The sequence below is a fragment of the Ambystoma mexicanum genome, chromosome 13 (genome assembly GCF_040938575.1).
Source record: "Ambystoma mexicanum isolate Mex_15411 chromosome 13, UKY_AmexF1_1, whole genome shotgun sequence".
NCBI lineage: Eukaryota > Metazoa > Chordata > Amphibia > Caudata > Ambystomatidae > Ambystoma > Ambystoma mexicanum.
Window position 1 is genome coordinate 671,308,123 of NC_090938.1, and position 12,896 is coordinate 671,321,018.

Genomic DNA, 12,896 nt, shown 5'->3' on the forward strand with positions numbered 1-12,896 from the left:
GTCCTGGAACTCCTGAAAGCCAGAGAAGGATCGAGACTGAGACCCCGACCTCTGCGTATAAGGGGCCTTAGCTGGGACCTTTGCTAGGACCGACAAAGATTTGGCAGTTTGGATGCTCGCCTTGGTCTTTGTAAGCTCGTCATCCGTACATGAATGGAACATTTCCTTGCCATCGAAGGGAAGGTCCAGAACTTTCTCTTGCACCTCCTTCGAAAACTTCCCTACATGGAGCCACGCTTGGCGGGAAGTGTCAATTCCCACCATCGGGCCTTGTGCTGAGGTATCCACATGATGTGCCGCGGCTTCCTGGAGATCTTCTGCCAACACCCTGGTGTCCGTCAAACCGACCCTGAAGTCGTCTAGCCTATCCCTAGGAATGCACTCCTGGAAATTAGCCAACTCCTTCCACGGTTTCATATTGGCTGCTGCTAGTATCAGCTCGGTATTTGCTGGGCGAAGTTGCAGTACTGAGTTGGTAAAGACTTTCTTGCCCAAGGAGTCTAAAATGTTGTCCTCCTTGGAGAGACTCTGAGCCGCAGCCGTTGAGGTCACAGAGGTTGGCTTGGATTGAAGCGTGGCCGCAGCTACCACTGTCAAGGAAGGGAGCGGACAAGACGATAAGGCTATCTTCTCGGAGGAGTGAACCCTGTAACGGGTGTCGATTCTCTTAATATGCAGCCCGGTGTTGGCTTTCTCCCAGACCTTACCGGCCTCAGCCAAAACGTCCTTGTGGAGGAACAGGCCAGTGCGCTCTTGTGATGACAAGGTTAACACTCCCGAAAGCATCCCTTCCTGCGCAGCGGGGGCCTCAGGTAATGGAATGTCGAGGAGGGCCATCCTAACCAGCACCTATTCATGGAATGCTCTGACAGAGCGGGGCTACTCATCGCTATCCTGATCTGCTTGAGGGTCATCCAGCGGATCGGTGCCAGACGGCTGGGCCGCCACAGGTTTTAAAGTGCTATCCCGCTCTACCGTTGTCTTCTCTATGGGAGACAACGGGGGTAGGGGAGGAAGAGCTGGAGGCGGACTGATAGGAAGAGGTGGTACAACTGCCGGAGCCGCTGGAGTGGAAGGTGGTGCCGTAGGTTCAGGGAAGATTTCCTTGAAAAGACCCGTAAAGTACTCTTTCATAGGGTCAGAATGCATGAGCCTCTGAAATTTCCCGAAAAATACCTCCTCTGATGAAGGTTTAGGCGCTGGGGAAGGCAGAGGTCTCTCATAAGGAGCGTACCCCCACAAGCCCAATGAGGATGGTTGCCAGGAAGGCCCACCACCAATCGGGTCCGCATAGATCAGCGGAGAAGTAGGCGGAAGTGAGACAGTATGTGGCAGAGGCATCCGAGCACGCCAGTCGTAAGAAGGGCGGAACAGATTTTTACCTTCCACCTGAGGTGAAAAAGGCTGCTGTGCCCCAAAACTAAGATTCCCAGCACCTGCCGTCGAGAACGTATGTGTAAGGGAAGAATCAAAAATGGCTGCTGTGGACCATGAGGGGTGGGCGGTCATTTTGTCGATGCCTGAAGAGAACTGCGTCATATGTGCAGATGAGGCAACCGTCTCCTCAGGCTGGTCGGGGGGCTTAAGTAAAACCTTAGCCTTGACACAAGGATCCTTGGCCGAGCTGGTACTCAGGGGGGGGGGGGGGGGGTCTCGGATGTTAACTTGGCATCTTCGACGTGGCCCCCAAAATGGCCTCCAGAGGAGGAACCGCATTAGAGCTGGTGACAGAGGAGTTACTGTGCATGACCACCCTCTTTTCCCCCTCGACAGAACCGGTATCACCACGACCTTGAGCGCGGGAAGGCTGAGGGGTCACCCTTACAGACAAGACCTTAGGAACAGGTCTCTCGGTTTTGTAGGTACAAACCTTAGCCTCATGAAGAGGAACCTCATGCTTCAACCTGTATGTGTGGGGTCTCAAGCCGTGGCTTGGTGCAGAAAGCTCCAGAAAAGGAGGCCTCAGGGCGTACCCCGGTGTCCTCAGGGCGTACCCCGGGGTCTGTGTGGAAAGCTCCAGAAACTGAGACCTCGGAGCATACTCCGGTGTCTAAAGCTACAGATGTACTGGGCTGACGTTAAGCACCTGACCGGTGAACCTCGGACCGTGATCCAGTATTGGCAGGCCCGTCGTGGGAACCCTCATAGAAAACTCCAGTATGCCTATTAAACCAGCGAGGCACCTCAGGAGAAACCCTGGTGGTAGAGCTGCTTGAGCCCCTCCCAGCCCGAGAAGACCCCGGGAAGGAATCCCCCGGCCGGGGTGCCCTAAAAAGTAAGGAATTTACCGGGTGTTTCTTCTTTTCGTCGATAAAAAGCCGAAGATGAGGTGGAGGAACATGCTGAAAGACATCCTCCCACTGAAGAAGACTGTGTTGGAATGCCTGGACGGAAAGGGAATCGCAGTAGAAGCACGAATCGCAGCAATGGTCCGGCCCGAGACACTCCAAGCAGAGAGAATGGGCATCCGCCCTAGGGAAACGACATTCGCATGAAGAACAGGACACAAATCCCAGACGCTCTGGCATAGACGGAGGACTACGCAACCGCAGAACAGGAGCAGGAGAGAAGGACAACGGGAACAAGAAAAAAAAAAATCCCGGTGATGTAAGTGTGTCCAGCCCTGGCCGCGCAGAGAAAAGGACTGAAGGGCGATGCATGGGTGGAGTTTAGGAGGGCGAGGGTACGGCCGCGTGCGGTACCCCGCGTAAAAAGAGGACACGCATTTTCAATTTTTTATGCTTTTTAACAAAAAGTGCTCCGGTCCCGTGCCGATGGACGGAATGCCCCACAAGTATGGAGGAAAGTGGAAGGGGCGTAGGAGTAGTAAGATCGGGAATCGCAGCTGGCGAATGGTGTGACGGATGTCAGCGGTACATGTAACCCTGCCGAAACTGATAGCCAGGGCGGGGAGACGCTGTTGCCATCGTAGTACTGACCTTGACTCCAGTGTCAAAAGAAATGCCAAAGAGTTCAGCACAGCCAGTGAGTCTGAAGAAACTGAAAGTGGGCCGTACTCTGTTAGGCTCAAGGTTGCAGTGGCAACATTAAGAAGATTAATATACAGAGGTCTTTTGTGAACTAACTTGGTACCATAGATAGAATGGTCCGGGGCCACGTGGGCGCTCATTCGTAGGTCTCTGGCTGCTATCCCTGTCCTGAACAAAGAGACTGTGTTAAACTAAGAGTATTGAAACTACAAGTACCAAGAGGCCATAGAGAAGGCAGACGCAAGGCATCAAGGTGAAACGTTGGTAACGTGTTGACGATTGGGAAAGTGTAAACCAGACTGAGGGAATTGTGAAACAGGCGTTTGCACCAGGCTGAGGGGAACACCGTGTGAAGAGTGACCCAGCAAGACGGGATCGCCCTTCGGAAGTCTCTTTAAAATTGGCAAGTGCTTTGGAAGGTCTGAGCCCGGATGAGGGGGGCTAACCACAACTAGCAGGTTGTTTATAAAGTCATTGAGACTTTTGAATATTACAAGTGAGGAGATTGTAATTGAAAGGCAGTAGTGAACCCTGAGGGACGGCGAGAGCAAAACTAAGGGAAATGAATCCCATATGGTGAAGAAGCTAAGTGAACTACATTGTGAGAGGTATGAACCCGACTGAGGGATGTCCACAGTGAGTGGTAGGTCTGAGCACGAAGGAGGTACGCTGATGACTGAGAAGGATTGGAGGCCGGCTGAGGGGCATCCAAGGGTGAAGGGTAATCACCCGCCATGAAGATTAGCAGGTGGAACTTTTATTTTGTTGTTTTTGCATATCAGGCCCTCTGAAGCAAGAGACTTTGCATGAAAAGAGACTTGGGCACAGAAGGCCTTAATATAGAGAAAAGGAAATGTAGACTCATGCCAGAGAATCCCAGGAGTGTGCTGTGTGCGAGAGTCCTGCCTTTTCTCATTGAAAAGACCCCAGCCATAACATCCTGACTTCTCATTTTGTGAACACTTCTTTCTTTTCTTATGAACATTATCCCACACCACTACTTGGTAGCATAGCGGTAAGGATTGACAATCGTTTTTTTTTTGTATAGGCCCTTTTTATTTGACTAGACTCTACTAGGACTTTATTATAATATTTGATGGTCGTAGCTTGCTCCCATCTTAGTTATGTTTAGATTATCTATATATTTCAGCCATTCTAAAGTTTAATAAACACCCTTGAACTGTGATCAATTGTGTCGGTTTTACTTTGATACCATGCCTTCCTTAAACACCATTCAAAGCCTGATCAAACATTTGATTCACTATTATTCTAGGCTTCTTCTCTTGGCCGGGCTGACTTAGTGCTTGTCCAATAAGGTTGCTTACTCTCAGGGTTAGGCTCTGCCAGGGCGGCCTATGTTCCCTTTTCCACCTCCCTTTTCTGCAGTCTTGATCCTCGGGACCCTTCCTTCGTGGCTACTCCTGAAGTAATCTCCATGACCCTTGGTAGGATTGCACTGGCTCGTCCCTCCTCCCTTCTCTCACGTCTGCCTGAACTGACCTGGGCTGCTGGAACATCCCTGGTATCCCTCTGGCATAAGGGTCACATGTTCTCCTCCAGGCTCCTTGGGAATTGCCACTATATCTCCCCTAGTAGCCAATCTCTGTTCTCTACCAGATGAATTAATCAATCGATTCAAACCTTTAAGCAAGAAACACGTCGACAAACTAATAAATACAAAACTCCTCAACCACTGACGCCAGCTTTATACTGCCGATTACTAATGAATCTATCCCTAAATCCCTAAACACAGGAATAGTACATACAATCATTCAAATTGGCATACATCCAACCCCTCCTAAAGATGAAACGGAAAATAAATAAGACCCTACCAACTACAGACCAGTAACAAATCTATTTTACCGAGTGACAATTCTAGAATACCACCTCTACAAAGAACTACTCAATCATTTAGAAAGCAACAGAATACTTGACCAATTCCAAGTCGACTTCAAACCCATGAGAACAACTGAATCAGCCCTCCCATCCATATAGGATGACCTAAAGATAAACGTGGACAATAGTAACCAATCAGCCCTCATGCTACTGGATATCTCAGCCGTCTTCGACACAACCAAACACACAGTGCTAACGAAGAGACCGGAGGAATGCGGCATAAAAAAAACCTGTACAATGGCTGAAATCGATACTCACCAATTGAACTGAAAGAACACACCTACTGCCATTTCCATCAAACACTAAAAACGTCATCTGGGGTGTACCACAAGGATCAAGCCTCTCCCTGCTTCTCTTCAACATCTACATGTCCACCCTAATGAAACTCATCCAAACCCTTGGACTCAATGCCTACAACTATGCAGACAACACCCAACTCATCTTCAACATAACTTCCAACCGAGATCCGGACAACACCCTCAACAAATGCCTCACTGACAAACACCTGGATGACGAACAACAATCTGAAGCTAAATCCGACCAAAACAGAAATAATGATCTCCTCACCGCAAGGCAATACAACACCAGCATTCCTGGTCACTGTGCATGGGAACTTAACCAGAGACATAGTCCGTGATAAGAATTAGCAGTTTCTTTAGAACCACAAGTCAACGCAATAGCAAACACATGTTTCTACCTCCTGCAATTAATAAGAGGGATCCTCCCTTACATCAATTTCCTACACAGGCCCCTTTCAAGCCTCTCCTTGGCATTATCAGGACTAGACTGTGCAAACAGTCGCTACATTGGAATGCCAGAACGCCTCATAAAAAAACGACATCGCTTTCAAAACACTGCAGCAAGACTACTCCTGAGACTAAATAGAAGAGACCACATCACACCAGCCCTGAGAAGTCTTCACTGGCTACCAGTAAAGAAGCATATTAACTCCAGAGCCTCTGCAACGCCCAGAAGTAATTACACAGACAAGGAGCCGAATTGTTCCAAGCCAACATCACCCGTTACCAAGCAGGAAGACACTTAAGATCGAGCAACAACCTCCAAATAGAAACAAGACACTAAAGAAAAGGAAATACAGAGGAACTCCCCTTTCCTATCTGATGACTATGGAGCGCGATACCGAAGGAAATAAGAATGAAAGAAGACCACCTAACATTCAGGAAACAACTAAAAATGTGGCTGTTCAATTCACTGAGACAAACCTTGGTATGACAAACCATACTACGGTACCAAAGCAAACAAGAGACAATACAGAACGAAGAACCAACAATAAAACTACTTCACTCTCAGAAGCCACCAGAAACCAACTAACCACCGCAAATTCCATTTTCACACAGTCATAACGTTAATGTACTACACACACCCAAAGGGCTAGTGAAACATCCCACCAAAACCACACAAACTACACACTCTTTGCTAATTATGCCACACAACTAAATACTCAGACAACTCAAACACTAGACACCACCCTTCTGCACACAACAAGCCCAGTGCACCAAATAAAGCACACCTAAAAAGCTCACATGCACCGATGCCAGTTTCTCCTGGTTCTGCAAGTATCAACAGAAGAGCACTACCTCTATCATATTCCTCTCTCCCTCCCAAACCAACCGCACCCACTTTTCTTAGAGCCACGGGAGCGCCTGGAGACCATTCAAATGGCAGCGGTGCACGGTATGAATCAACATAACATAACGTTTCTCTTTCCAGCCTCCACATCTCTCCGTCAGATGATATCCACTCCCAACATCCAGCTTTCCCCTCCAAATGGTAGCTATTCTAACTTCCTCAATACTCTTCCTTCATCTCTTCTCTCTCAAACACCTGTAGAGGAGGTCCCGAATACAACCTGCACTCCAGTCGCCTATTTTGAAGTTCCAGGAACGTTCACACCAAGATATGTGACGTATGATGAGCAAATAAACCAGCAGAGAGCCATAGTAGAGCTCTGCTCAGTACCTGTTAGAAGAACAGCACCTATTGACGTACCAATACCAAGAAAACCATGGACAGTAAGGTACCCATTGAAAAAAACCTTACCAACAAATGAAACGAAATGAAGATCGTCTGAGTACAGTCCCTGAAGAAACTAAAAAGGCCTTAATGAAAGACGAATGGTGACGTCACGAGGGCCCGGACTGACTTGCAGATAGAAGAAATGACAACCAGAGAATGATGCAAAAAGACGAAACGCCATGAATAAGGATATCATGAATTGCCATTGCACATAACTTAACGCCTAATCCCGCAAAAACAGTTATTTTGAAGTTTGGGGTGAAGCAGAACAGTAAAAGATATTATTGGGAAATTATGCAGACTAAAATTGGTTGTTCTTTAAGTGCAATATACTTGGGTTATGAAATATCTGCACACAATTCACTTATACATTGGTCGGATTTAATTAAAAATAAATCGCGCCCTTTGTTATCACAATTTAAAGTCATTTATCTAAAATACTGCAAATTTTCCTTGGTACCGTTGATAGATTTTCTAACTCTAAAAATTGAATCGATTATACTGTATTCTATTGACAAGTGCCTTAGCGATGTTTCCGGAATTCTAGACTCATGGCAAGGAACTATGATAAAATCAGCTATGCACTTGCCCATGTCTTTACCTAATGCAGTTCTTTGTCATGAATTAGGGTTAATTGCACTATCTACTCGATGGAAATGGCGTCAACTCTCAGGTTACGCAAAGATATGCTTTCCTTCCAATAACTCTCTATATACTGACTTGAATGGGTTATTGGATGCATCCACTCCCTTGTCGTTCAAAAAATACCAATTTAATATGCAAAATCTGATATACATCATAGACATCACAAAAGAGGACTTATGCTACCGTCCTGCATATGTTAAAAAAAAGTTATTTGAACTGGATTGGAAGAACACTATTGAAAGCATATCATTATTTAAACTGTATGTAGAATACAGAACTTTTTTTAAAAAACGTATACCGAGGTATTCACATATAACTATGTTCCCATGTAAATATGTGCGACAGGTCTATATGAGGTACCGGCTGAATCTATTTCACACCAGAGAAAGAACTGCCAACTGGGTTAAACTGGGTGAGATGAAGGTATTGAAATGCAGATTTCCTTTGTGTAATGAACCGGTTGAGTCCTTAAAACATCTTATTCTGGAATGTCCCCATTTTAAGAATATGAGGACCAACCGTCTTATAAAATTTGTGAACAGAGATTTTGAGGACTGTATGCATTCATTATGGGCACGGATGATGCAAGGGACGCACATACCGTTGATATTGGAACTTGTTACCTTGTGTAGACATATAGATAAGGAAATGGAAACATTTTAAACTTTATCACATTTTAACGTTTGTAAAGGTTCTGCGAAAATTGTATTTTTTTTTGTTAAGGAACCAAACACAAATAAAGAAAGAAAAAAAAAGATATCATGAATTTAAAGTAAAAGAACAATGTCAAAATGGAAGAAGTTTAAGCTGTAAGCAAAATGAAGATAGCCGACCAGTTTACACCTGTTAATATGCTTGGAACCGCAAGAAATCTAAGAAAACAGTGAGGATTGCTATGCTTGGTATAAGAGTAGTGCAGCAAGTGCCATTATACATAATCTACCTCAAATTAAGCAGTATTATAAGTATATTTCTACTTTGCACAAGAAGCAGAATCAACCCAGGTTACTAAAGGCCACACGAGAAAGCTTCATATTTAGCAAAAACGAGACAAGACGGCTGAAACGAAACTCAGCATAGGCAACTTGTGCCAGGAAAGCCAAGGTCATACCAATAGAAGAGGCGAAGAGTAGCTACATTTAATTGAAACTAAGAACAGAATATCCTGTCTCTGAAAGGTCAAAATAAGAAGGCGAAGGCAGGTGGCGTGTGAAACGAAAATCAAATCCACAAATTGAGAGAAAAGAATCATGTGACCAGCCGAGCAAGAAGAAGCGAGGGTTCGCACCTACCCAGGCAGAGATATCAGAACCTTTCCAGACAGAAGATGCAGTCTAGAGGCCAACCACAGTAAATGACACATGGCTACTAAAGTGATTGATTTTAAACATAATCGGAGGAAGACCGGGTAACTAAGGGGCACCCCGCACCTGGCCGACCATTCTGCGTGCTGCTAAGCAAGTGGAAAAGTATGCATGGGGTTGGTGCCAACCGAATCACAATGGACCAAATAATCTAGGGTTCTATAGTTAGTAGAACCAATGAGGCGTCGTACTTTTAGTGACGTCTACAGTAGTCATTTTTGAAGGAAGGGCTTAGATGCCCACCTGGCAGTTTTTACCCAATCCCCTCACTCCTTTTCCATATACAGATATCGCACTTATAGTAAAGTTACCTTTTCCTAACCAATTGAATTGCATGTTAACTTTTGAGTGTTACACGTCAATGATGATGAGTTTTGTGTATAAATGTTACAACTTGTATGAAGTTTGTTGGAGTTGAAGCGAGAAGGATGATCGCATCACTGCTGATATCCATAACTCCCCGTTTTTTGTACTTGTCATTAAACGGACTCCCTTTGCCAAACCATTGAGTTGTCCTTATTGATTGGCGTTGGAGTAATACATCTGCACCCCCATCCATCCCATGGTTGCAGCTATCTTGTCTTAAAGTGCTTCTGAGCAAACCTCAGTTCTATGGGCCGGCCGGTGGTCTCGGAGTACACACCACCTCTCTTCCAGATACCATCAATTCCTCCTCCTGCCTCCGATCTCTTCTCCAACATTTTTGCTCTCCCGAGTCCCCTAACTCACAAACCTCCTTCAAACACTTCACTTTACTCTAGATACTTTTTAAACGTCCCACATAGAACTGGCTCCTTTTTCTTTTTCCCATCCTTCCTTTGGGTGGTGCTTGGAGACATTTGTTTGCTCCTGGTCCATATTGGCTACACTATTCTGTGATTTGGCAATGTGCTTAGGTTCATGTGGGCTGAAAAAGGGTGGGCCTAAGCTTATGTTGTGTCCCGACACCATTTAGGACTTTAGAATAGTCTTGGATATGCAAGGTCTCCTTTCCTCTGCTTTGCAGCTCAGCCTCAGTTGTCTGCTTAATACACAGTCCCTCTGCTTTAAAAGTGTGTGATAAAGCATGAAAACACTCGGGGCAAGGGGTGTGGGGGGTTTAGAAGCATGTGAAATACTTGGGATTTCTTTCTCACAGGGAGTTTGCAATGCTATAACTCTCTGACGATCAGTGGAGCGGGAAAACAGGCTTTGTTTATTTTCTTTCTCTCAAGCACTACGCAATTTAGTTTTACAATACCACTATGTGAATTTGTATCCCAGGAACTTTCTCCAGTGGTGTAGGCATGACTCCTAAAATACAATGTTTCCCTCTGCATCTGTGTCAAAGGAACACATGTCCTTCCCCACTCGCTGGTGACTTTGTGATGTGCAAGTTTGTTTTGGTGAAGGGAAAGGCTTTCTTCCTCATGCTGGGAATTTGGGTCTTTCTAGAGAGGTGGAATTTCTTTGTGGGTATTTGCTCCCCCTTCCCCGCACCCTGTTAGCCATGGGTCTTTGTAAGGGAATGCTCCTCTGGCTACCCCCCCCCCCCCTTGGTGGTCATTGATGGCTATACATGTAGTGGAGGTGTGAATGCTCCTGTGACTATCTCTTTGCGTGTTACAGGGATCTGTAGGGGTTAGGGTATGAGTGTCCTCGGATTGCCCCCTGCCTTATTGAAAAGACCCAGTTGGAGATGGTCTAGGCATCCACTATGTACCTCATCTGGGTCCAGCATCCTCTAGGTCAGGGTGATGCCCAGTTTTTTTTTTTTTACCATCCCACTGTCTGTCACCAAGTTACTCAGGAAACTTAATACAGAGGGTGCCCAGGTATTCTGTGATAATAACTGTAGAGTGTATCAAGGGGGACAATGGTAAACCAGCCTATTGGACCACGTGAACTGGTTAAACGCCTCCCCAAAACCCCCATACCTCCCCCACTTCTACCAAAGGCCATTCCTCCCGTATCAGCAGCCATGACGGACTGGTTTCCGGAAGACCTTTCAAAAAAGCAAAAGCGCGTCCTTGGGGCCTAAATGAAGAAATTCTCAAATATTTTCTGCAACCAGCAGGGGCACGTGTATGGGTTTCTTCATTGAATTGATACCCTTCATGGGAAACTGGTCCAAGTCTGACAATGCTGCCTTCAAAAGCTGGCAAAAGAGGAGGAGGTCTAAAAGATGCTTCACTTGGAGGTCCTCGAAAGGTGATCGTCATCTATTATTATTATTATTATTATTCTTGTCTCTAAGCCTGTCTTTCTGCAATGACTCACAGGGTCAACAAAATATCCAAATTTGATACCTACCCGATGCCAACAAATGATTTAGCAGATCAGACCATCAAAATATATTTTGACACTAGACCTCACGAAAGTCTACTGGCAGATCCTGTCAGCCCCAGGAGATCAAGAGAAGACGGCTTTGCCACTCAAATGGGTCTATACCAGTTAAGTGTTACCATTCATGCTTCAAGGCGTACCAGCTACATTTTAATGGGGAAAAGGATGTGGTTCTCCAACACCATCAAGCACACATAGTAGTACCTGGGCCAGTCCTATAAAAGCCACTGCCTGGTTGCTTGGAGTCTTACAAAGGCAGGTCACACCATAAACCCAAGCAAATGTCACCTGGGATTGTCTTCTGTGAAATACATGAGGTTTCCAAGTGGGGAGATGGGGGAGCAGTAAGCCCCAAAGTTAATAGTCTCTAAAGAATTTGAGAACAAAGAATGAGTTGCACGCCTCCCTTGGCATTGTTTGCTGCCACAGGTATTATTATTATGGTATCTATTGAGTGCAGACCTGGCTTCAAGAAGCAACGCAACGCTTTACAGAGGTGTAAAACAATACAGATAAATAACAGAGCACTTTATAGAGGTATTCAACAGTACAGATGCGTAGCAGAGAAATTTTAAAAGGTAACAGAACAAGATATACAGCAGGGTTGGGATATGATATGTTATTTATAACGCACTTAATACCCAGAGGTTTCTAAGCACGGACCTGGGAATCGCACCTGTGTTGCTCCGTGTCGTCTTGCTTCCAAGGCGAGCACATTGCCGCTGAGCTATCCTCCCCAAACAAAGGGTCACAGAGGAGGGTGTGAGAAACCCGACGGTATTTTCACGCCCACTCCCTCAGGATCTTCCATTCAAGTGGCCAAAGAAAGGTCATTGCTTTTTGGATCCCAACCCTGAGGTTGGACAAGCGAGGGAGGAGCAACTGAGTGGAGGGTCACGAGGGATTGGGAGGAGGATACCTGAGGGCTAGACATGGTATTACCCCAGTCCCAAAACCACCCTACCGTACTGTCCCTCAGTCTTTATAGGGTTTATCCAGTCTCATCCCATTTCCCCCCTCCCCATTTCCACATTTCCACCTAAAAGGTGTGGTCTGACACAAAGGTATGAGCGAGTAGAAGAGCCAGCAGGAGAACGAGTTGGGAGGAGAGCCGAGCTGCCAGAATTGCCCAAGGCCAAAGACCGAGACGCTGAGGAACGGCCGTGCAAAAGGGCAGACGTGTGGCGAGGGAGCCGTGTCTGCAGGGAGCCAAGAAGAATCCATATGCGACAGCCAAGAGGCGTGCTGGTGCCCCACAAAACTTGTTTATGTGAATGCTCGTTCCCCATGGCTGGTGAGAAAGGCCAGTAATGTCCGAAGGGCAAGTGGTGAGACCCTGACCTCGGAACAAAGGGCCGCAAAGAATCGGCGGCGCAGAAGTCAGCCCAGTGAGTCGGAAAGCTTTGCAGAGCTGTGTTGTGAAGAGTGCAATACAAGGGAACACCAGAAACATGTAAAAAAGAGGACCGCATTTGAATGGGCGTTCGTTGAAGCTGATGGGAAGTCTTCAATAAAGATGCAAGTAACAGTGAGATGCGCATGTGTGTATTGAACTATAATACGATGTGAATGAAAGAGGGCCGGGAGCCTGTGGAGAAGGTGCAAGAGGCACGAAGGAAAGGACAGTATCAAAGAGGGT

At 46.2% G+C, this 12,896-nt stretch overlaps 1 protein-coding gene across 1 annotated transcript in view; it reads left to right on the top strand.

The window, feature by feature from the left end:
* CISD3 (CDGSH iron sulfur domain 3) overlaps nt 1-12,896 on the top strand; it is a 111,906-nt gene that overhangs the window by 71,799 nt on the left and 27,211 nt on the right. The window lies entirely within an intron of this gene.